The sequence below is a fragment of the Eubalaena glacialis genome, chromosome 1 (genome assembly GCF_028564815.1).
Source record: "Eubalaena glacialis isolate mEubGla1 chromosome 1, mEubGla1.1.hap2.+ XY, whole genome shotgun sequence".
In the NCBI taxonomy this organism is placed as follows: domain Eukaryota; kingdom Metazoa; phylum Chordata; class Mammalia; order Artiodactyla; family Balaenidae; genus Eubalaena; species Eubalaena glacialis.
Window position 1 is genome coordinate 93,340,386 of NC_083716.1, and position 18,969 is coordinate 93,359,354.

The following is an 18,969-nucleotide window of genomic DNA, read 5'->3' on the forward strand; positions in this document are numbered from 1 at the left end:
CCTCCGCCCCCGCCCCCGCCCCCGCCCCCGCCGGGCACCGCTGCAGGCCCCACCTCCTCCGGCCCCTCCCACCACAGCGCGCCAGAGGGGGCGCTCTCCGCCTGCCTGGCCGGCCAGGCGGCCAGAAGGCGGCCCTGGAAGGCAGCCGCATCCCAGCCGCTCCCGGGGTGGCTGGCCTGAACCCAGACTCCGCCTCAGGCCCGGGTGCCGGCCGGGCGGCCCGCGAGCCCCTTGACCTGCACCTGGCCGCCCCCACCAGCGCCCAGCCCCGGCGCAGCCACCTATCTGCCGGTGTGTCTCTCCACAGCTCCCTCCGGAAAAAGCCCCCCCTCCGCCGTTTCGCCACGGCCGGGGGCGGGAGCGGGGGCGGGGGCCGGGGCCGGTGCTCCGGGCCGGCCGGCCACAAGGCGCCGGGTCCTGTGCTCGGCGGGTGGCGTGGGGGCAAGGGTGGCCTTGCTGGGGCTAAGGGGCCGTGCCGACTCAATGGTGGCTCCCAGTGGGTTAAGGGCCGACTGCCGTCGGGCAGGAGGGCCGGCCCGGGCTGCGGCTGGGCTGCGCCTAGCGCCGCGTGGGCGGGCAGAGGGGAGGCCCAAGGGACCGCGGGCCCCGGGCCCTGAAGCCTCCGGGGCCACGTCCCTGTGAGCGACGTGCGGGATCTGGGGCGGGGCGCCAAGCGCCGAACGGTTTGGTGGGTCCCGCCCGCCCTGGGCTGGGAGGTCGCCGAACCCTCCGCCACCCCCCTGGTACCCGAGGCCGCCGTTGCCCTGCCTGGGCGGGCGGCGGGGCCCTGCCGGGGCGGGCTGGCCGCCGGGCTGGCGGGGAGGCGCAAGCGCCAGCGAAGCTGGGCCTCAAGAGGCACTCCGCGGGCCCCTTTTAACGTCTACGGCCATACCACCCTGAACGCGCCCGATCTCGTCTGATCTCGGAAGCTAAGCAGGGTCGGGCCTGGTTAGTACTTGGATGGGAGACCGCCTGGGAATACCGGGTGCTGTAGGCTTTTTGCCTCCCGCTCCGCCTTCTCCTTTAGTCGCCCGCGGCCTAGGCCGAGGCCGAGGCCAAGGCCGAGGCCGCTGCCTCCGCCCCCGCCCCCGCCCCCGCCGGGCAGCGCTGCAGGCCCCACCTCCTCCGGCCCCTCCCACCACAGCGCGCCAGAGGGGGCGCTCCGCGCCGGCCTGGCCGGCCAGGCGGCCAGAAGGCGGCCCTGGAAGGCAGCCGCCACCCCAGCCGCTCCCGTGGTGGCTGGCCCGGACCCAGACTCCGCCGCAGGCCGGGGTGCCGTCCGTGCGGCCCACGAAGCCCTCGACCTGCACTTGGCCGCCCCCACCGGAGCCCAGCCGCGCCGCAGCCCCCTGTCTGCCCGTGTGTCTCTCCACAGCTCCCTCCGGAAAAAGCCCACCCTTTGCCACTTCGCCACGGCCGAGAGTGGGAGCGGGGTCGTGGGCTGGGACCGGTTCGCTGGGCTGGCTAGACACCAGGCGCCGGGAACTTTGCTCGGCAGTTGGCGTGGGGGCAAGGGTGGCGTTGCTGTGTCTAAGGGGCCGTGCCGGCTCAATGGTGGCTCCCAGTGGCTTCGGGCCAACTGCCGTTGGGCAGGCGGGCCGGCCAGGCCGTGGCTGGGCTGCGCCTAGCACTGTGTGGATTGACAGGGTGGGGAATGCACAAGGGACCGAGGGCCACAGGCCCTTAAGCCTCCGGGGCCAAGTCCTGTGAGCGTTGAGCGGCTCTGGGGCGGAGGGCCAAGCGCCTACAGGCCTGGAGGGTCCCGCCTGACCTGAGCTGCGAAGTCGCCCACAACTCCACCACCCCCGGGCCCTCGAGGCCTCCTGTCGCTTGCCTGGGCGGACGGCAGGGCCGCGCCGGAGAGGGTTGGCTGCCGGGCTGGCGGTAAGTCGCCAGCACCAGCGAAGCTAAGCCTCAAGAGGCACACCGTGGCCCCCGCTGCATTCTACGGCCACACCTCCCTGAACGCACCACACCTCGTCTGATCTCGGAAGCTAATCAGGGTCTGGCCTGTTTCGTACCTGGATGGGAGACCACATGGGAATACCGAGTGCTGTAGGCTTTTTTGCCTCCCGCTCCGCCTTGACATTTAGTGGCCCGCGGCCGAGGCCGCCTCCGCCCCCGCTGAGCACCGCTGCAGGCCTCACCTCCTCACGTCCCTCCCAACACAGCGCGCCGGAGGGATCGCTCCCCGCCGAGCTGGCTGGACATGCGGCCAGAATGCGGCCCTGGAAGGCAGCCGCCACCCCAGCCGCTCCCGTGGTGGCTGGCCCGGACCCAGACTCCGCCGCAGGCCGGGGTGCCGTCCGTGCGGCCCGCGAGGCCCTCGACCTGCACTTGGCCGCCCCCACCGGAGCCCAGCCGCGCCGCAGCCCCCTGTCTGCCCGTGTGTCTCTCCACAGCTCCCTCCGGAAAAAGCCCCCCCTCCGCCGTTTCGCCACGGCCGGGGGCGGGAGCGGGGGCGGGGGCCGGGGCCGCTTCTCCGGGCCTGCCGGCCACCAGGGCCGGGGTCCTGTGCTCGGCGGGCGGCGTGGGGGCAAGGGGGGGCCTTGCTGGGGCTAAGGGGCCGTGCCCACTCCATGGTGGCTCCCAGTGGCTTCGGGCCAGCTGCTGCCCGGCCGGAGGGCCGGCCCGGCCGTGGCCGGGCTGCGCCTAACTCCGCGTGGGCGGGCAGGGGGGGATGCCCAAGGGACCGCGGCCGCCGGGCCCTGAAGCCTCCGGGGCCGCGTCCCTGTGAGCGTCGAGCGGGATCTGCGGCGGGGCGCCAAGCGCCGACGGGCCTGGAGCGTCCCGCCCGCCCTGGGCTGCGAGGTGGCCCACCACTCCGCCACCCCCGGGTCCCCGAGGCCTCCTGTCGCCTGCCTGGGCGGGCGGCAGGGCCCTGCCGGAGAGGGCTGGCCGCCGGCATGGCGGTAAGGCGCAGGCGCCAGCGAAGCTGGGCCTCAAGAGGCACCGCGCGGGCCCCTCCTGCGTCTACGGCCATACCACCCTGAACGCGCCCGATCTCGTCTGATCTCGGAAGCTAAGCAGGGTCGGGCCTGGTTAGTACTTGGATGGGAGACCGCCTGGGAATACCGGGTGCTGTAGGCTTTTTGCCTCCCGCTCCGCCTTCTCCTTTAGTCGCCCGCCGCCTCCGCCCCCGCCCCCGCCCCCGCCCCCGCCGGGCACCGCTGCAGGCCCCACCTCCTCCGGCCCCTCCCACCACAGCGCGCCAGAGGGGGCGCTCTCCGCCTGCCTGGCCGGCCAGGCGGCCAGAAGGCGGCCCTGGAAGGCAGCCGCATCCCAGCCGCTCCCGGGGTGGCTGGCCTGAACCCAGACTCCGCCTCAGGCCCGGGTGCCGGCCGGGCGGCCCGCGAGCCCCTTGACCTGCACCTGGCCGCCCCCACCAGCGCCCAGCCCCGGCGCAGCCACCTATCTGCCGGTGTGTCTCTCCACAGCTCCCTCCGGAAAAAGCCCCCCCTCCGCCGTTTCGCCACGGCCGGGGGCGGGAGCGGGGGCGGGGGCCGGGGCCGGTGCTCCGGGCCGGCCGGCCACAAGGCGCCGGGTCCTGTGCTCGGCGGGTGGCGTGGGGGCAAGGGTGGCCTTGCTGGGGCTAAGGGGCCGTGCCGACTCAATGGTGGCTCCCAGTGGGTTAAGGGCCGACTGCCGTCGGGCAGGAGGGCCGGCCCGGGCTGCGGCTGGGCTGCGCCTAGCGCCGCGTGGGCGGGCAGAGGGGAGGCCCAAGGGACCGCGGGCCCCGGGCCCTGAAGCCTCCGGGGCCACGTCCCTGTGAGCGACGTGCGGGATCTGGGGCGGGGCGCCAAGCACCGAACGGTTTGGTGGGTCCCGCCCGCCCTGGGCTGGGAGGTCGCCGAACCCTCCGCCACCCCCCTGGTACCCGAGGCCGCCGTTGCCCTGCCTGGGCGGGCGGCGGGGCCCTGCCGGGGCGGGCTGGCCGCCGGGCTGGCGGGGAGGCGCAAGCGCCAGCGAAGCTGGGCCTCAAGAGGCACTCCGCGGGCCCCTTTTAACGTCTACGGCCATACCACCCTGAACGCGCCCGATCTCGTCTGATCTCGGAAGCTAAGCAGGGTCGGGCCTGGTTAGTACTTGGATGGGAGACCGCCTGGGAATACCGGGTGCTGTAGGCTTTTTGCCTCCCGCTCCGCCTTCTCCTTTAGTCGCCCGCGGCCTAGGCCGAGGCCGAGGCCAAGGCCGAGGCCGCTGCCTCCGCCCCCGCCCCCGCCCCCGCCGGGCAGCGCTGCAGGCCCCACCTCCTCCGGCCCCTCCCACCACAGCGCGCCAGAGGGGGCGCTCCGCGCCGGCCTGGCCGGCCAGGCGGCCAGAAGGCGGCCCTGGAAGGCAGCCGCCACCCCAGCCGCTCCCGTGGTGGCTGGCCCGGACCCAGACTCCGCCGCAGGCCGGGGTGCCGTCCGTGCGGCCCACGAAGCCCTCGACCTGCACTTGGCCGCCCCCACCGGAGCCCAGCCGCGCCGCAGCCCCCTGTCTGCCCGTGTGTCTCTCCACAGCTCCCTCCGGAAAAAGCCCACCCTTTGCCACTTCGCCACGGCCGAGAGTGGGAGCGGGGTCGTGGGCTGGGACCGGTTCGCTGGGCTGGCTAGACACCAGGCGCCGGGAACTTTGCTCGGCAGTTGGCGTGGGGGCAAGGGTGGCGTTGCTGTGTCTAAGGGGCCGTGCCGGCTCAATGGTGGCTCCCAGTGGCTTCGGGCCAACTGCCGTTGGGCAGGCGGGCCGGCCAGGCCGTGGCTGGGCTGCGCCTAGCACTGTGTGGATTGACAGGGTGGGGAATGCACAAGGGACCGAGGGCCACAGGCCCTTAAGCCTCCGGGGCCAAGTCCTGTGAGCGTTGAGCGGCTCTGGGGCGGAGGGCCAAGCGCCTACAGGCCTGGAGGGTCCCGCCTGACCTGAGCTGCGAAGTCGCCCACAACTCCACCACCCCCGGGCCCTCGAGGCCTCCTGTCGCTTGCCTGGGCGGACGGCAGGGCCGCGCCGGAGAGGGTTGGCTGCCGGGCTGGCGGTAAGTCGCCAGCACCAGCGAAGCTAAGCCTCAAGAGGCACACCGTGGCCCCCGCTGCATTCTACGGCCACACCTCCCTGAACGCACCACACCTCGTCTGATCTCGGAAGCTAATCAGGGTCTGGCCTGTTTCGTACCTGGATGGGAGACCACATGGGAATACCGAGTGCTGTAGGCTTTTTTGCCTCCCGCTCCGCCTTGACATTTAGTGGCCCGCGGCCGAGGCCGCCTCCGCCCCCGCTGAGCACCGCTGCAGGCCTCACCTCCTCACGTCCCTCCCAACACAGCGCGCCGGAGGGATCGCTCCCCGCCGAGCTGGCTGGACATGCGGCCAGAATGCGGCCCTGGAAGGCAGCCGCCACCCCAGCCGCTCCCGTGGTGGCTGGCCCGGACCCAGACTCCGCCGCAGGCCGGGGTGCCGTCCGTGCGGCCCGCGAGGCCCTCGACCTGCACTTGGCCGCCCCCACCGGAGCCCAGCCGCGCCGCAGCCCCCTGTCTGCCCGTGTGTCTCTCCACAGCTCCCTCCGGAAAAAGCCCCCCCTCCGCCGTTTCGCCACGGCCGGGGGCGGGAGCGGGGGCGGGGGCCGGGGCCGCTTCTCCGGGCCTGCCGGCCACCAGGGCCGGGGTCCTGTGCTCGGCGGGCGGCGTGGGGGCAAGGGGGGGCCTTGCTGGGGCTAAGGGGCCGTGCCCACTCCATGGTGGCTCCCAGTGGCTTCGGGCCAGCTGCTGCCCGGCCGGAGGGCCGGCCCGGCCGTGGCCGGGCTGCGCCTAACTCCGCGTGGGCGGGCAGGGGGGGATGCCCAAGGGACCGCGGCCGCCGGGCCCTGAAGCCTCCGGGGCCGCGTCCCTGTGAGCGTCGAGCGGGATCTGCGGCGGGGCGCCAAGCGCCGACGGGCCTGGAGCGTCCCGCCCGCCCTGGGCTGCGAGGTGGCCCACCACTCCGCCACCCCCGGGTCCCCGAGGCCTCCTGTCGCCTGCCTGGGCGGGCGGCAGGGCCCTGCCGGAGAGGGCTGGCCGCCGGCATGGCGGTAAGGCGCAGGCGCCAGCGAAGCTGGGCCTCAAGAGGCACCGCGCGGGCCCCTCCTGCGTCTACGGCCATACCACCCTGAACGCGCCCGATCTCGTCTGATCTCGGAAGCTAAGCAGGGTCGGGCCTGGTTAGTACTTGGATGGGAGACCGCCTGGGAATACCGGGTGCTGTAGGCTTTTTGCCTCCCGCTCCGCCTTCTCCTTTAGTCGCCCGCCGCCTCCGCCCCTGCCCCCGCCCCCGCCCCCGCCGGGCACCGCTGCAGGCCCCACCTCCTCCGGCCCCTCCCACCACAGCGCGCCAGAGGGGGCGCTCTCCGCCTGCCTGGCCGGCCAGGCGGCCAGAAGGCGGCCCTGGAAGGCAGCCGCATCCCAGCCGCTCCCGGGGTGGCTGGCCTGAACCCAGACTCCGCCTCAGGCCCGGGTGCCGGCCGGGCGGCCCGCGAGCCCCTTGACCTGCACCTGGCCGCCCCCACCAGCGCCCAGCCCCGGCGCAGCCACCTATCTGCCGGTGTGTCTCTCCACAGCTCCCTCCGGAAAAAGCCCCCCCTCCGCCGTTTCGCCACGGCCGGGGGCGGGAGCGGGGGCGGGGGCCGGGGCCGGTGCTCCGGGCCGGCCGGCCACAAGGCGCCGGGTCCTGTGCTCGGCGGGTGGCGTGGGGGCAAGGGTGGCCTTGCTGGGGCTAAGGGGCCGTGCCGACTCAATGGTGGCTCCCAGTGGGTTAAGGGCCGACTGCCGTCGGGCAGGAGGGCCGGCCCGGGCTGCGGCTGGGCTGCGCCTAGCGCCGCGTGGGCGGGCAGAGGGGAGGCCCAAGGGACCGCGGGCCCCGGGCCCTGAAGCCTCCGGGGCCACGTCCCTGTGAGCGACGTGCGGGATCTGGGGCGGGGCGCCAAGCGCCGAACGGTTTGGTGGGTCCCGCCCGCCCTGGGCTGGGAGGTCGCCGAACCCTCCGCCACCCCCCTGGTACCCGAGGCCGCCGTTGCCCTGCCTGGGCGGGCGGCGGGGCCCTGCCGGGGCGGGCTGGCCGCCGGGCTGGCGGGGAGGCGCAAGCGCCAGCGAAGCTGGGCCTCAAGAGGCACTCCGCGGGCCCCTTTTAACGTCTACGGCCATACCACCCTGAACGCGCCCGATCTCGTCTGATCTCGGAAGCTAAGCAGGGTCGGGCCTGGTTAGTACTTGGATGGGAGACCGCCTGGGAATACCGGGTGCTGTAGGCTTTTTGCCTCCCGCTCCGCCTTCTCCTTTAGTCGCCCGCGGCCTAGGCCGAGGCCGAGGCCAAGGCCGAGGCCGCTGCCTCCGCCCCCGCCCCCGCCCCCGCCGGGCAGCGCTGCAGGCCCCACCTCCTCCGGCCCCTCCCACCACAGCGCGCCAGAGGGGGCGCTCCGCGCCGGCCTGGCCGGCCAGGCGGCCAGAAGGCGGCCCTGGAAGGCAGCCGCCACCCCAGCCGCTCCCGTGGTGGCTGGCCCGGACCCAGACTCCGCCGCAGGCCGGGGTGCCGTCCGTGCGGCCCACGAAGCCCTCGACCTGCACTTGGCCGCCCCCACCGGAGCCCAGCCGCGCCGCAGCCCCCTGTCTGCCCGTGTGTCTCTCCACAGCTCCCTCCGGAAAAAGCCCACCCTTTGCCACTTCGCCACGGCCGAGAGTGGGAGCGGGGTCGTGGGCTGGGACCGGTTCGCTGGGCTGGCTAGACACCAGGCGCCGGGAACTTTGCTCGGCAGTTGGCGTGGGGGCAAGGGTGGCGTTGCTGTGTCTAAGGGGCCGTGCCGGCTCAATGGTGGCTCCCAGTGGCTTCGGGCCAACTGCCGTTGGGCAGGCGGGCCGGCCAGGCCGTGGCTGGGCTGCGCCTAGCACTGTGTGGATTGACAGGGTGGGGAATGCACAAGGGACCGAGGGCCACAGGCCCTTAAGCCTCCGGGGCCAAGTCCTGTGAGCGTTGAGCGGCTCTGGGGCGGAGGGCCAAGCGCCTACAGGCCTGGAGGGTCCCGCCTGACCTGAGCTGCGAAGTCGCCCACAACTCCACCACCCCCGGGCCCTCGAGGCCTCCTGTCGCTTGCCTGGGCGGACGGCAGGGCCGCGCCGGAGAGGGTTGGCTGCCGGGCTGGCGGTAAGTCGCCAGCACCAGCGAAGCTAAGCCTCAAGAGGCACACCGTGGCCCCCGCTGCATTCTACGGCCACACCTCCCTGAACGCACCACACCTCGTCTGATCTCGGAAGCTAATCAGGGTCTGGCCTGTTTCGTACCTGGATGGGAGACCACATGGGAATACCGAGTGCTGTAGGCTTTTTTGCCTCCCGCTCCGCCTTGACATTTAGTGGCCCGCGGCCGAGGCCGCCTCCGCCCCCGCTGAGCACCGCTGCAGGCCTCACCTCCTCACGTCCCTCCCAACACAGCGCGCCGGAGGGATCGCTCCCCGCCGAGCTGGCTGGACATGCGGCCAGAATGCGGCCCTGGAAGGCAGCCGCCACCCCAGCCGCTCCCGTGGTGGCTGGCCCGGACCCAGACTCCGCCGCAGGCCGGGGTGCCGTCCGTGCGGCCCGCGAGGCCCTCGACCTGCACTTGGCCGCCCCCACCGGAGCCCAGCCGCGCCGCAGCCCCCTGTCTGCCCGTGTGTCTCTCCACAGCTCCCTCCGGAAAAAGCCCCCCCTCCGCCGTTTCGCCACGGCCGGGGGCGGGAGCGGGGGCGGGGGCCGGGGCCGCTTCTCCGGGCCTGCCGGCCACCAGGGCCGGGGTCCTGTGCTCGGCGGGCGGCGTGGGGGCAAGGGGGGGCCTTGCTGGGGCTAAGGGGCCGTGCCCACTCCATGGTGGCTCCCAGTGGCTTCGGGCCAGCTGCTGCCCGGCCGGAGGGCCGGCCCGGCCGTGGCCGGGCTGCGCCTAACTCCGCGTGGGCGGGCAGGGGGGGATGCCCAAGGGACCGCGGCCGCCGGGCCCTGAAGCCTCCGGGGCCGCGTCCCTGTGAGCGTCGAGCGGGATCTGCGGCGGGGCGCCAAGCGCCGACGGGCCTGGAGCGTCCCGCCCGCCCTGGGCTGCGAGGTGGCCCACCACTCCGCCACCCCCGGGTCCCCGAGGCCTCCTGTCGCCTGCCTGGGCGGGCGGCAGGGCCCTGCCGGAGAGGGCTGGCCGCCGGCATGGCGGTAAGGCGCAGGCGCCAGCGAAGCTGGGCCTCAAGAGGCACCGCGCGGGCCCCTCCTGCGTCTACGGCCATACCACCCTGAACGCGCCCGATCTCGTCTGATCTCGGAAGCTAAGCAGGGTCGGGCCTGGTTAGTACTTGGATGGGAGACCGCCTGGGAATACCGGGTGCTGTAGGCTTTTTGCCTCCCGCTCCGCCTTCTCCTTTAGTCGCCCGCCGCCTCCGCCCCCGCCCCCGCCCCCGCCCCCGCCGGGCACCGCTGCAGGCCCCACCTCCTCCGGCCCCTCCCACCACAGCGCGCCAGAGGGGGCGCTCTCCGCCTGCCTGGCCGGCCAGGCGGCCAGAAGGCGGCCCTGGAAGGCAGCCGCATCCCAGCCGCTCCCGGGGTGGCTGGCCTGAACCCAGACTCCGCCTCAGGCCCGGGTGCCGGCCGTGCGGCCCGCGAGCCCCTTGACCTGCACCTGGCCGCCCCCACCAGCGCCCAGCCCCGGCGCAGCCACCTATCTGCCGGTGTGTCTCTCCACAGCTCCCTCCGGAAAAAGCCCCCCCTCCGCCGTTTCGCCACGGCCGGGGGCGGGAGCGGGGGCGGGGGCCGGGGCCGGTGCTCCGGGCCGGCCGGCCACAAGGCGCCGGGTCCTGTGCTCGGCGGGTGGCGTGGGGGCAAGGGTGGCCTTGCTGGGGCTAAGGGGCCGTGCCGACTCAATGGTGGCTCCCAGTGGGTTAAGGGCCGACTGCCGTCGGGCAGGAGGGCCGGCCCGGGCTGCGGCTGGGCTGCGCCTAGCGCCGCGTGGGCGGGCAGAGGGGAGGCCCAAGGGACCGCGGGCCCCGGGCCCTGAAGCCTCCGGGGCCACGTCCCTGTGAGCGACGTGCGGGATCTGGGGCGGGGCGCCAAGCGCCGAACGGTTTGGTGGGTCCCGCCCGCCCTGGGCTGGGAGGTCGCCGAACCCTCCGCCACCCCCCTGGTACCCGAGGCCGCCGTTGCCCTGCCTGGGCGGGCGGCGGGGCCCTGCCGGGGCGGGCTGGCCGCCGGGCTGGCGGGGAGGCGCAAGCGCCAGCGAAGCTGGGCCTCAAGAGGCACTCCGCGGGCCCCTTTTAACGTCTACAGCCATACCACCCTGAACGCGCCCGATCTCATCTGATCTCGGAAGCTAAGCAGGGTCGGGCCTGGTTAGTACTTGGATGGGAGACCGCCTGGGAATACCGGGTGCTGTAGGCTTTTTGCCTCCCGCTCCGCCTTCTCCTTTAGTCGCCCGCCGCCTCCGCCCCCGCCCCCGCCCCCGCCCCCGCCGGGCACCGCTGCAGGCCCCACCTCCTCCGGCCCCTCCCACCACAGCGCGCCAGAGGGGGCGCTCTCCGCCTGCCTGGCCGGCCAGGCGGCCAGAAGGCGGCCCTGGAAGGCAGCCGCATCCCAGCCGCTCCCGGGGTGGCTGGCCTGAACCCAGACTCCGCCTCAGGCCCGGGTGCCGGCCGTGCGGCCCGCGAGCCCCTTGACCTGCACCTGGCCGCCCCCACCAGCGCCCAGCCCCGGCGCAGCCACCTATCTGCCGGTGTGTCTCTCCACAGCTCCCTCCGGAAAAAGCCCCCCCTCCGCCGTTTCGCCACGGCCGGGGTCGGGAGCGGGGGCGGGGGCCGGGGCCGGTGCTCCGGGCCGGCCGGCCACAAGGCGCCGGGTCCTGTGCTCGGCGGGTGGCGTGGGGGCAAGGGTGGCCTTGCTGGGGCTAAGGGGCCGTGCCGACTCAATGGTGGCTCCCAGTGGGTTAAGGGCCGACTGCCGTCGGGCAGGAGGGCCGGCCCGGGCTGCGGCTGGGCTGCGCCTAGCGCCGCGTGGGCGGGCAGAGGGGAGGCCCAAGGGACCGCGGGCCCCGGGCCCTGAAGCCTCCGGGGCCACGTCCCTGTGAGCGACGTGCGGGATCTGGGGCGGGGCGCCAAGCGCCGAACGGTTTGGTGGGTCCCGCCCGCCCTGGGCTGGGAGGTCGCCGAACCCTCCGCCACCCCCCTGGTACCCGAGGCCGCCGTTGCCCTGCCTGGGCGGGCGGCGGGGCCCTGCCGGGGCGGGCTGGCCGCCGGGCTGGCGGGGAGGCGCAAGCGCCAGCGAAGCTGGGCCTCAAGAGGCACTCCGCGGGCCCCTTTTAACGTCTACGGCCATACCACCCTGAACGCGCCCGATCTCGTCTGATCTCGGAAGCTAAGCAGGGTCGGGCCTGGTTAGTACTTGGATGGGAGACCGCCTGGGAATACCGGGTGCTGTAGGCTTTTTGCCTCCCGCTCCGCCTTCTCCTTTAGTCGCCCGCGGCCTAGGCCGAGGCCGAGGCCAAGGCCGAGGCCGCTGCCTCCGCCCCCGCCCCCGCCCCCGCCGGGCAGCGCTGCAGGCCCCACCTCCTCCGGCCCCTCCCACCACAGCGCGCCAGAGGGGGCGCTCCGCGCCGGCCTGGCCGGCCAGGCGGCCAGAAGGCGGCCCTGGAAGGCAGCCGCCACCCCAGCCGCTCCCGTGGTGGCTGGCCCGGACCCAGACTCCGCCGCAGGCCGGGGTGCCGTCCGTGCGGCCCACGAAGCCCTCGACCTGCACTTGGCCGCCCCCACCGGAGCCCAGCCGCGCCGCAGCCCCCTGTCTGCCCGTGTGTCTCTCCACAGCTCCCTCCGGAAAAAGCCCACCCTTTGCCACTTCGCCACGGCCGAGAGTGGGAGCGGGGTCGTGGGCTGGGACCGGTTCGCTGGGCTGGCTAGACACCAGGCGCCGGGAACTTTGCTCGGCAGTTGGCGTGGGGGCAAGGGTGGCGTTGCTGTGTCTAAGGGGCCGTGCCGGCTCAATGGTGGCTCCCAGTGGCTTCGGGCCAACTGCCGTTGGGCAGGCGGGCCGGCCAGGCCGTGGCTGGGCTGCGCCTAGCACTGTGTGGATTGACAGGGTGGGGAATGCACAAGGGACCGAGGGCCACAGGCCCTTAAGCCTCCGGGGCCAAGTCCTGTGAGCGTTGAGCGGCTCTGGGGCGGAGGGCCAAGCGCCTACAGGCCTGGAGGGTCCCGCCTGACCTGAGCTGCGAAGTCGCCCACAACTCCACCACCCCCGGGCCCTCGAGGCCTCCTGTCGCTTGCCTGGGCGGACGGCAGGGCCGCGCCGGAGAGGGTTGGCTGCCGGGCTGGCGGTAAGTCGCCAGCACCAGCGAAGCTAAGCCTCAAGAGGCACACCGTGGCCCCCGCTGCATTCTACGGCCACACCTCCCTGAACGCACCACACCTCGTCTGATCTCGGAAGCTAATCAGGGTCTGGCCTGTTTCGTACCTGGATGGGAGACCACATGGGAATACCGAGTGCTGTAGGCTTTTTTGCCTCCCGCTCCGCCTTGACATTTAGTGGCCCGCGGCCGAGGCCGCCTCCGCCCCCGCTGAGCACCGCTGCAGGCCTCACCTCCTCACGTCCCTCCCAACACAGCGCGCCGGAGGGATCGCTCCCCGCCGAGCTGGCTGGACATGCGGCCAGAATGCGGCCCTGGAAGGCAGCCGCCACCCCAGCCGCTCCCGTGGTGGCTGGCCCGGACCCAGACTCCGCCGCAGGCCGGGGTGCCGTCCGTGCGGCCCGCGAGGCCCTCGACCTGCACTTGGCCGCCCCCACCGGAGCCCAGCCGCGCCGCAGCCCCCTGTCTGCCCGTGTGTCTCTCCACAGCTCCCTCCGGAAAAAGCCCCCCCTCCGCCGTTTCGCCACGGCCGGGGGCGGGAGCGGGGGCGGGGGCCGGGGCCGCTTCTCCGGGCCTGCCGGCCACCAGGGCCGGGGTCCTGTGCTCGGCGGGCGGCGTGGGGGCAAGGGGGGGCCTTGCTGGGGCTAAGGGGCCGTGCCCACTCCATGGTGGCTCCCAGTGGCTTCGGGCCAGCTGCTGCCCGGCCGGAGGGCCGGCCCGGCCGTGGCCGGGCTGCGCCTAACTCCGCGTGGGCGGGCAGGGGGGGATGCCCAAGGGACCGCGGCCGCCGGGCCCTGAAGCCTCCGGGGCCGCGTCCCTGTGAGCGTCGAGCGGGATCTGCGGCGGGGCGCCAAGCGCCGACGGGCCTGGAGCGTCCCGCCCGCCCTGGGCTGCGAGGTGGCCCACCACTCCGCCACCCCCGGGTCCCCGAGGCCTCCTGTCGCCTGCCTGGGCGGGCGGCAGGGCCCTGCCGGAGAGGGCTGGCCGCCGGCATGGCGGTAAGGCGCAGGCGCCAGCGAAGCTGGGCCTCAAGAGGCACCGCGCGGGCCCCTCCTGCGTCTACGGCCATACCACCCTGAACGCGCCCGATCTCGTCTGATCTCGGAAGCTAAGCAGGGTCGGGCCTGGTTAGTACTTGGATGGGAGACCGCCTGGGAATACCGGGTGCTGTAGGCTTTTTGCCTCCCGCTCCGCCTTCTCCTTTAGTCGCCCGCCGCCTCCGCCCCCGCCCCCGCCCCCGCCCCCGCCGGGCACCGCTGCAGGCCCCACCTCCTCCGGCCCCTCCCACCACAGCGCGCCAGAGGGGGCGCTCTCCGCCTGCCTGGCCGGCCAGGCGGCCAGAAGGCGGCCCTGGAAGGCAGCCGCATCCCAGCCGCTCCCGGGGTGGCTGGCCTGAACCCAGACTCCGCCTCAGGCCCGGGTGCCGGCCGTGCGGCCCGCGAGCCCCTTGACCTGCACCTGGCCGCCCCCACCAGCGCCCAGCCCCGGCGCAGCCACCTATCTGCCGGTGTGTCTCTCCACAGCTCCCTCCGGAAAAAGCCCCCCCTCCGCCGTTTCGCCACGGCCGGGGGCGGGAGCGGGGGCGGGGGCCGGGGCCGGTGCTCCGGGCCGGCCGGCCACAAGGCGCCGGGTCCTGTGCTCGGCGGGTGGCGTGGGGGCAAGGGTGGCCTTGCTGGGGCTAAGGGGCCGTGCCGACTCAATGGTGGCTCCCAGTGGGTTAAGGGCCGACTGCCGTCGGGCAGGAGGGCCGGCCCGGGCTGCGGCTGGGCTGCGCCTAGCGCCGCGTGGGCGGGCAGAGGGGAGGCCCAAGGGACCGCGGGCCCCGGGCCCTGAAGCCTCCGGGGCCACGTCCCTGTGAGCGACGTGCGGGATCTGGGGCGGGGCGCCAAGCGCCGAACGGTTTGGTGGGTCCCGCCCGCCCTGGGCTGGGAGGTCGCCGAACCCTCCGCCACCCCCCTGGTACCCGAGGCCGCCGTTGCCCTGCCTGGGCGGGCGGCGGGGCCCTGCCGGGGCGGGCTGGCCGCCGGGCTGGCGGGGAGGCGCAAGCGCCAGCGAAGCTGGGCCTCAAGAGGCACTCCGCGGGCCCCTTTTAACGTCTACGGCCATACCACCCTGAACGCGCCCGATCTCGTCTGATCTCGGAAGCTAAGCAGGGTCGGGCCTGGTTAGTACTTGGATGGGAGACCGCCTGGGAATACCGGGTGCTGTAGGCTTTTTGCCTCCCGCTCCGCCTTCTCCTTTAGTCGCCCGCGGCCTAGGCCGAGGCCGAGGCCAAGGCCGAGGCCGCTGCCTCCGCCCCCGCCCCCGCCCCCGCCGGGCAGCGCTGCAGGCCCCACCTCCTCCGGCCCCTCCCACCACAGCGCGCCAGAGGGGGCGCTCCGCGCCGGCCTGGCCGGCCAGGCGGCCAGAAGGCGGCCCTGGAAGGCAGCCGCCACCCCAGCCGCTCCCGTGGTGGCTGGCCCGGACCCAGACTCCGCCGCAGGCCGGGGTGCCGTCCGTGCGGCCCACGAAGCCCTCGACCTGCACTTGGCCGCCCCCACCGGAGCCCAGCCGCGCCGCAGCCCCCTGTCTGCCCGTGTGTCTCTCCACAGCTCCCTCCGGAAAAAGCCCACCCTTTGCCACTTCGCCACGGCCGAGAGTGGGAGCGGGGTCGTGGGCTGGGACCGGTTCGCTGGGCTGGCTAGACACCAGGCGCCGGGAACTTTGCTCGGCAGTTGGCGTGGGGGCAAGGGTGGCGTTGCTGTGTCTAAGGGGCCGTGCCGGCTCAATGGTGGCTCCCAGTGGCTTCGGGCCAACTGCCGTTGGGCAGGCGGGCCGGCCAGGCCGTGGCTGGGCTGCGCCTAGCACTGTGTGGATTGACAGGGTGGGGAATGCACAAGGGACCGAGGGCCACAGGCCCTTAAGCCTCCGGGGCCAAGTCCTGTGAGCGTTGAGCGGCTCTGGGGCGGAGGGCCAAGCGCCTACAGGCCTGGAGGGTCCCGCCTGACCTGAGCTGCGAAGTCGCCCACAACTCCACCACCCCCGGGCCCTCGAGGCCTCCTGTCGCTTGCCTGGGCGGACGGCAGGGCCGCGCCGGAGAGGGTTGGCTGCCGGGCTGGCGGTAAGTCGCCAGCACCAGCGAAGCTAAGCCTCAAGAGGCACACCGTGGCCCCCGCTGCATTCTACGGCCACACCTCCCTGAACGCACCACACCTCGTCTGATCTCGGAAGCTAATCAGGGTCTGGCCTGTTTCGTACCTGGATGGGAGACCACATGGGAATACCGAGTGCTGTAGGCTTTTTTGCCTCCCGCTCCGCCTTGACATTTAGTGGCCCGCGGCCGAGGCCGCCTCCGCCCCCGCTGAGCACCGCTGCAGGCCTCACCTCCTCACGTCCCTCCCAACACAGCGCGCCGGAGGGATCGCTCCCCGCCGAGCTGGCTGGACATGCGGCCAGAATGCGGCCCTGGAAGGCAGCCGCCACCCCAGCCGCTCCCGTGGTGGCTGGCCCGGACCCAGACTCCGCCGCAGGCCGGGGTGCCGTCCGTGCGGCCCGCGAGGCCCTCGACCTGCACTTGGCCGCCCCCACCGGAGCCCAGCCGCGCCGCAGCCCCCTGTCTGCCCGTGTGTCTCTCCACAGCTCCCTCCGGAAAAAGCCCCCCCTCCGCCGTTTCGCCACGGCCGGGGGCGGGAGCGGGGGCGGGGGCCGGGGCCGCTTCTCCGGGCCTGCCGGCCACCAGGGCCGGGGTCCTGTGCTCGGCGGGCGGCGTGGGGGCAAGGGGGGGCCTTGCTGGGGCTAAGGGGCCGTGCCCACTCCATGGTGGCTCCCAGTGGCTTCGGGCCAGCTGCTGCCCGGCCGGAGGGCCGGCCCGGCCGTGGCCGGGCTGCGCCTAACTCCGCGTGGGCGGGCAGGGGGGGATGCCCAAGGGACCGCGGCCGCCGGGCCCTGAAGCCTCCGGGGCCGCGTCCCTGTGAGCGTCGAGCGGGATCTGCGGCGGGGCGCCAAGCGCCGACGGGCCTGGAGCGTCCCGCCCGCCCTGGGCTGCGAGGTGGCCCACCACTCCGCCACCCCCGGGTCCCCGAGGCCTCCTGTCGCCTGCCTGGGCGGGCGGCAGGGCCCTGCCGGAGAGGGCTGGCCGCCGGCATGGCGGTAAGGCGCAGGCGCCAGCGAAGCTGGGCCTCAAGAGGCACCGCGCGGGCCCCTCCTGCGTCTACGGCCATACCACCCTGAACGCGCCCGATCTCGTCTGATCTCGGAAGCTAAGCAGGGTCGGGCCTGGTTAGTACTTGGATGGGAGACCGCCTGGGAATACCGGGTGCTGTAGGCTTTTTGCCTCCCGCTCCGCCTTCTCCTTTAGTCGCCCGCCGCCTCCGCCCCTGCCCCCGCCCCCGCCCCCGCCGGGCACCGCTGCAGGCCCCACCTCCTCCGGCCCCTCCCACCACAGCGCGCCAGAGGGGGCGCTCTCCGCCTGCCTGGCCGGCCAGGCGGCCAGAAGGCGGCCCTGGAAGGCAGCCGCATCCCAGCCGCTCCCGGGGTGGCTGGCCTGAACCCAGACTCCGCCTCAGGCCCGGGTGCCGGCCGGGCGGCCCGCGAGCCCCTTGACCTGCACCTGGCCGCCCCCACCAGCGCCCAGCCCCGGCGCAGCCACCTATCTGCCGGTGTGTCTCTCCACAGCTCCCTCCGGAAAAAGCCCCCCCTCCGCCGTTTCGCCACGGCCGGGGGCGGGAGCGGGGGCGGGGGCCGGGGCCGGTGCTCCGGGCCGGCCGGCCACAAGGCGCCGGGTCCTGTGCTCGGCGGGTGGCGTGGGGGCAAGGGTGGCCTTGCTGGGGCTAAGGGGCCGTGCCGACTCAATGGTGGCTCCCAGTGGGTTAAGGGCCGACTGCCGTCGGGCAGGAGGGCCGGCCCGGGCTGCGGCTGGGCTGCGCCTAGCGCCGCGTGGGCGGGCAGAGGGGAGGCCCAAGGGACCGCGGGCCCCGGGCCCTGAAGCCTCCGGGGCCACGTCCCTGTGAGCGACGTGCGGGATCTGGGGCGGGGCGCCAAGCGCCGAACGGTTTGGTGGGTCCCGCCCGCCCTGGGCTGGGAGGTCGCCGAACCCTCCGCCACCCCCCTGGTACCCGAGGCCGCCGTTGCCCTGCCTGGGCGGGCGGCGGGGCCCTGCCGGGGCGGGCTGGCCGCCGGGCTGGCGGGGAGGCGCAAGCGCCAGCGAAGCTGGGCCTCAAGAGGCACTCCGCGGGCCCCTTTTAACGTCTACGGCCATACCACCCTGAACGCGCCCGATCTCGTCTGATCTCGGAAGCTAAGCAGGGTCGGGCCTGGTTAGTACTTGGATGGGAGACCGCCTGGGAATACCGGGTGCTGTAGGCTTTTTGCCTCCCGCTCCGCCTTCTCCTTTAGTCGCCCGCGGCCTAGGCCGAGGCCGAGGCCAAGGCCGAGGCCGCTGCCTCCGCCCCCGCCCCCGCCCCCGCCGGGCAGCGCTGCAGGCCCCACCTCCTCCGGCCCCTCCCACCACAGCGCGCCAGAGGGGGCGCTCCGCGCCGGCCTGGCCGGCCAGGCGGCCAGAAGGCGGCCCTGGAAGGCAGCCGCCACCCCAGCCGCTCCCGTGGTGGCTGGCCCGGACCCAGACTCCGCCGCAGGCCGGGGTGCCGTCCGTGCGGCCCACGAAGCCCTCGACCTGCACTTGGCCGCCCCCACCGGAGCCCAGCCGCGCCGCAGCCCCCTGTCTGCCCGTGTGTCTCTCCACAGCTCCCTCCGGAAAAAGCCCACCCTTTGCCACTTCGCCACGGCCGAGAGTGGGAGCGGGGTCGTGGGCTGGGACCGGTTCGCTGGGCTGGCTAGACACCAGGCGCCGGGAACTTTGCTCGGCAGTTGGCGTGGGGGCAAGGGTGGCGTTGCTGTGTCTAAGGGGCCGTGCCGGCTCAATGGTGGCTCCCAGTGGCTTCGGGCCAACTGCCGTTGGGCAGGCGGGCCGGCCAGGCCGTGGCTGGGCTGCGCCTAGCACTGTGTGGATTGACAGGGTGGGGAATGCACAAGGGACCGAGGGCCACAGGCCCTTAAGCCTCCGGGGCCAAGTCCTGTGAGCGTTGAGCGGCTCTGGGGCGGAGGGCCAAGCGCCTACAGGCCTGGAGGGTCCCGCCTGACCTGAGCTGCGAAGTCGCCCACAACTCCACCACCCCCGGGCCCTCGAGGCCTCCTGTCGCTTGCCTGGGCGGACGGCAGGGCCGCGCCGGAGAGGGTTGGCTGCCGGGCTGGCGGTAAGTCGCCAGCACCAGCGAAGCTAAGCCTCAAGAGGCACACCGTGGCCCCCGCTGCATTCTACGGCCACACCTCCCTGAACGCACCACACCTCGTCTGATCTCGGAAGCTAATCAGGGTCTGGCCTGTTTCGTACCTGGATGGGAGACCACATGGGAATACCGAGTGCTGTAGGCTTTTTTGCCTCCCGCTCCGCCTTGACATTTAGTGGCCCGCGGCCGAGGCCGCCTCCGCCCCCGCTGAGCACCGCTGCAGGCCTCACCTCCTCACGTCCCTCCCAACACAGCGCGCCGGAGGGATCGCTCCCCGCCGAGCTGGCTGGACATGCGGCCAGAATGCGGCCCTGGAAGGCAGCCGCCACCCCAGCCGCTCCCGTGGTGGCTGGCCCGGACCCAGA

At 74.2% G+C, this 18,969-nt stretch overlaps 12 non-coding genes and 6 pseudogenes across 12 annotated transcripts; all 18 read left to right on the forward strand.

Moving 5' to 3' along the window:
* The first annotated feature begins 878 nt into the window (after positions 1–878).
* On the forward strand, positions 879–997 carry LOC133102203 (5S ribosomal RNA). The gene has a single exon (XR_009702880.1). It is a non-coding gene; the product is annotated as a 5S ribosomal RNA (ribosomal RNA).
* Positions 998–1,943: 946 nt separating this feature from the next.
* LOC133077349 (5S ribosomal RNA) lies at positions 1,944–2,062 on the forward strand (annotated as a pseudogene).
* A 909-nt stretch (positions 2,063–2,971) lies between these two features.
* LOC133102210 (5S ribosomal RNA) lies at positions 2,972–3,090 on the forward strand. Its single transcript, XR_009702881.1, has one exon. It is a non-coding gene; the product is annotated as a 5S ribosomal RNA (ribosomal RNA).
* A 918-nt stretch (positions 3,091–4,008) lies between these two features.
* LOC133102217 (5S ribosomal RNA) lies at positions 4,009–4,127 on the forward strand. Its single transcript, XR_009702882.1, has one exon. It is a non-coding gene; the product is annotated as a 5S ribosomal RNA (ribosomal RNA).
* A 946-nt stretch (positions 4,128–5,073) lies between these two features.
* Positions 5,074–5,192, forward strand: LOC133077353 (5S ribosomal RNA; annotated as a pseudogene).
* A 909-nt stretch (positions 5,193–6,101) lies between these two features.
* Positions 6,102–6,220, forward strand: LOC133102225 (5S ribosomal RNA). The gene has a single exon (XR_009702883.1). It is a non-coding gene; the product is annotated as a 5S ribosomal RNA (ribosomal RNA).
* A 918-nt stretch (positions 6,221–7,138) lies between these two features.
* On the forward strand, positions 7,139–7,257 carry LOC133102233 (5S ribosomal RNA). Its single transcript, XR_009702884.1, has one exon. It is a non-coding gene; the product is annotated as a 5S ribosomal RNA (ribosomal RNA).
* A 946-nt stretch (positions 7,258–8,203) lies between these two features.
* Positions 8,204–8,322, forward strand: LOC133077358 (5S ribosomal RNA; annotated as a pseudogene).
* A 909-nt stretch (positions 8,323–9,231) lies between these two features.
* Positions 9,232–9,350, forward strand: LOC133102240 (5S ribosomal RNA). The gene has a single exon (XR_009702885.1). It is a non-coding gene; the product is annotated as a 5S ribosomal RNA (ribosomal RNA).
* A 918-nt stretch (positions 9,351–10,268) lies between these two features.
* Positions 10,269–10,387, forward strand: LOC133080837 (5S ribosomal RNA). The gene has a single exon (XR_009698615.1). It is a non-coding gene; the product is annotated as a 5S ribosomal RNA (ribosomal RNA).
* A 918-nt stretch (positions 10,388–11,305) lies between these two features.
* Positions 11,306–11,424, forward strand: LOC133102248 (5S ribosomal RNA). Its single transcript, XR_009702886.1, has one exon. It is a non-coding gene; the product is annotated as a 5S ribosomal RNA (ribosomal RNA).
* Positions 11,425–12,370: 946 nt separating this feature from the next.
* On the forward strand, positions 12,371–12,489 carry LOC133077359 (5S ribosomal RNA; annotated as a pseudogene).
* A 909-nt stretch (positions 12,490–13,398) lies between these two features.
* LOC133102255 (5S ribosomal RNA) lies at positions 13,399–13,517 on the forward strand. Its single transcript, XR_009702887.1, has one exon. It is a non-coding gene; the product is annotated as a 5S ribosomal RNA (ribosomal RNA).
* A 918-nt stretch (positions 13,518–14,435) lies between these two features.
* LOC133102271 (5S ribosomal RNA) lies at positions 14,436–14,554 on the forward strand. Its single transcript, XR_009702889.1, has one exon. It is a non-coding gene; the product is annotated as a 5S ribosomal RNA (ribosomal RNA).
* Positions 14,555–15,500: 946 nt separating this feature from the next.
* On the forward strand, positions 15,501–15,619 carry LOC133077362 (5S ribosomal RNA; annotated as a pseudogene).
* Positions 15,620–16,528: 909 nt separating this feature from the next.
* Positions 16,529–16,647, forward strand: LOC133102279 (5S ribosomal RNA). Its single transcript, XR_009702890.1, has one exon. It is a non-coding gene; the product is annotated as a 5S ribosomal RNA (ribosomal RNA).
* A 918-nt stretch (positions 16,648–17,565) lies between these two features.
* Positions 17,566–17,684, forward strand: LOC133102285 (5S ribosomal RNA). The gene has a single exon (XR_009702892.1). It is a non-coding gene; the product is annotated as a 5S ribosomal RNA (ribosomal RNA).
* A 946-nt stretch (positions 17,685–18,630) lies between these two features.
* Positions 18,631–18,749, forward strand: LOC133077366 (5S ribosomal RNA; annotated as a pseudogene).
* The last annotated feature ends 220 nt before the right edge of the window (positions 18,750–18,969 follow it).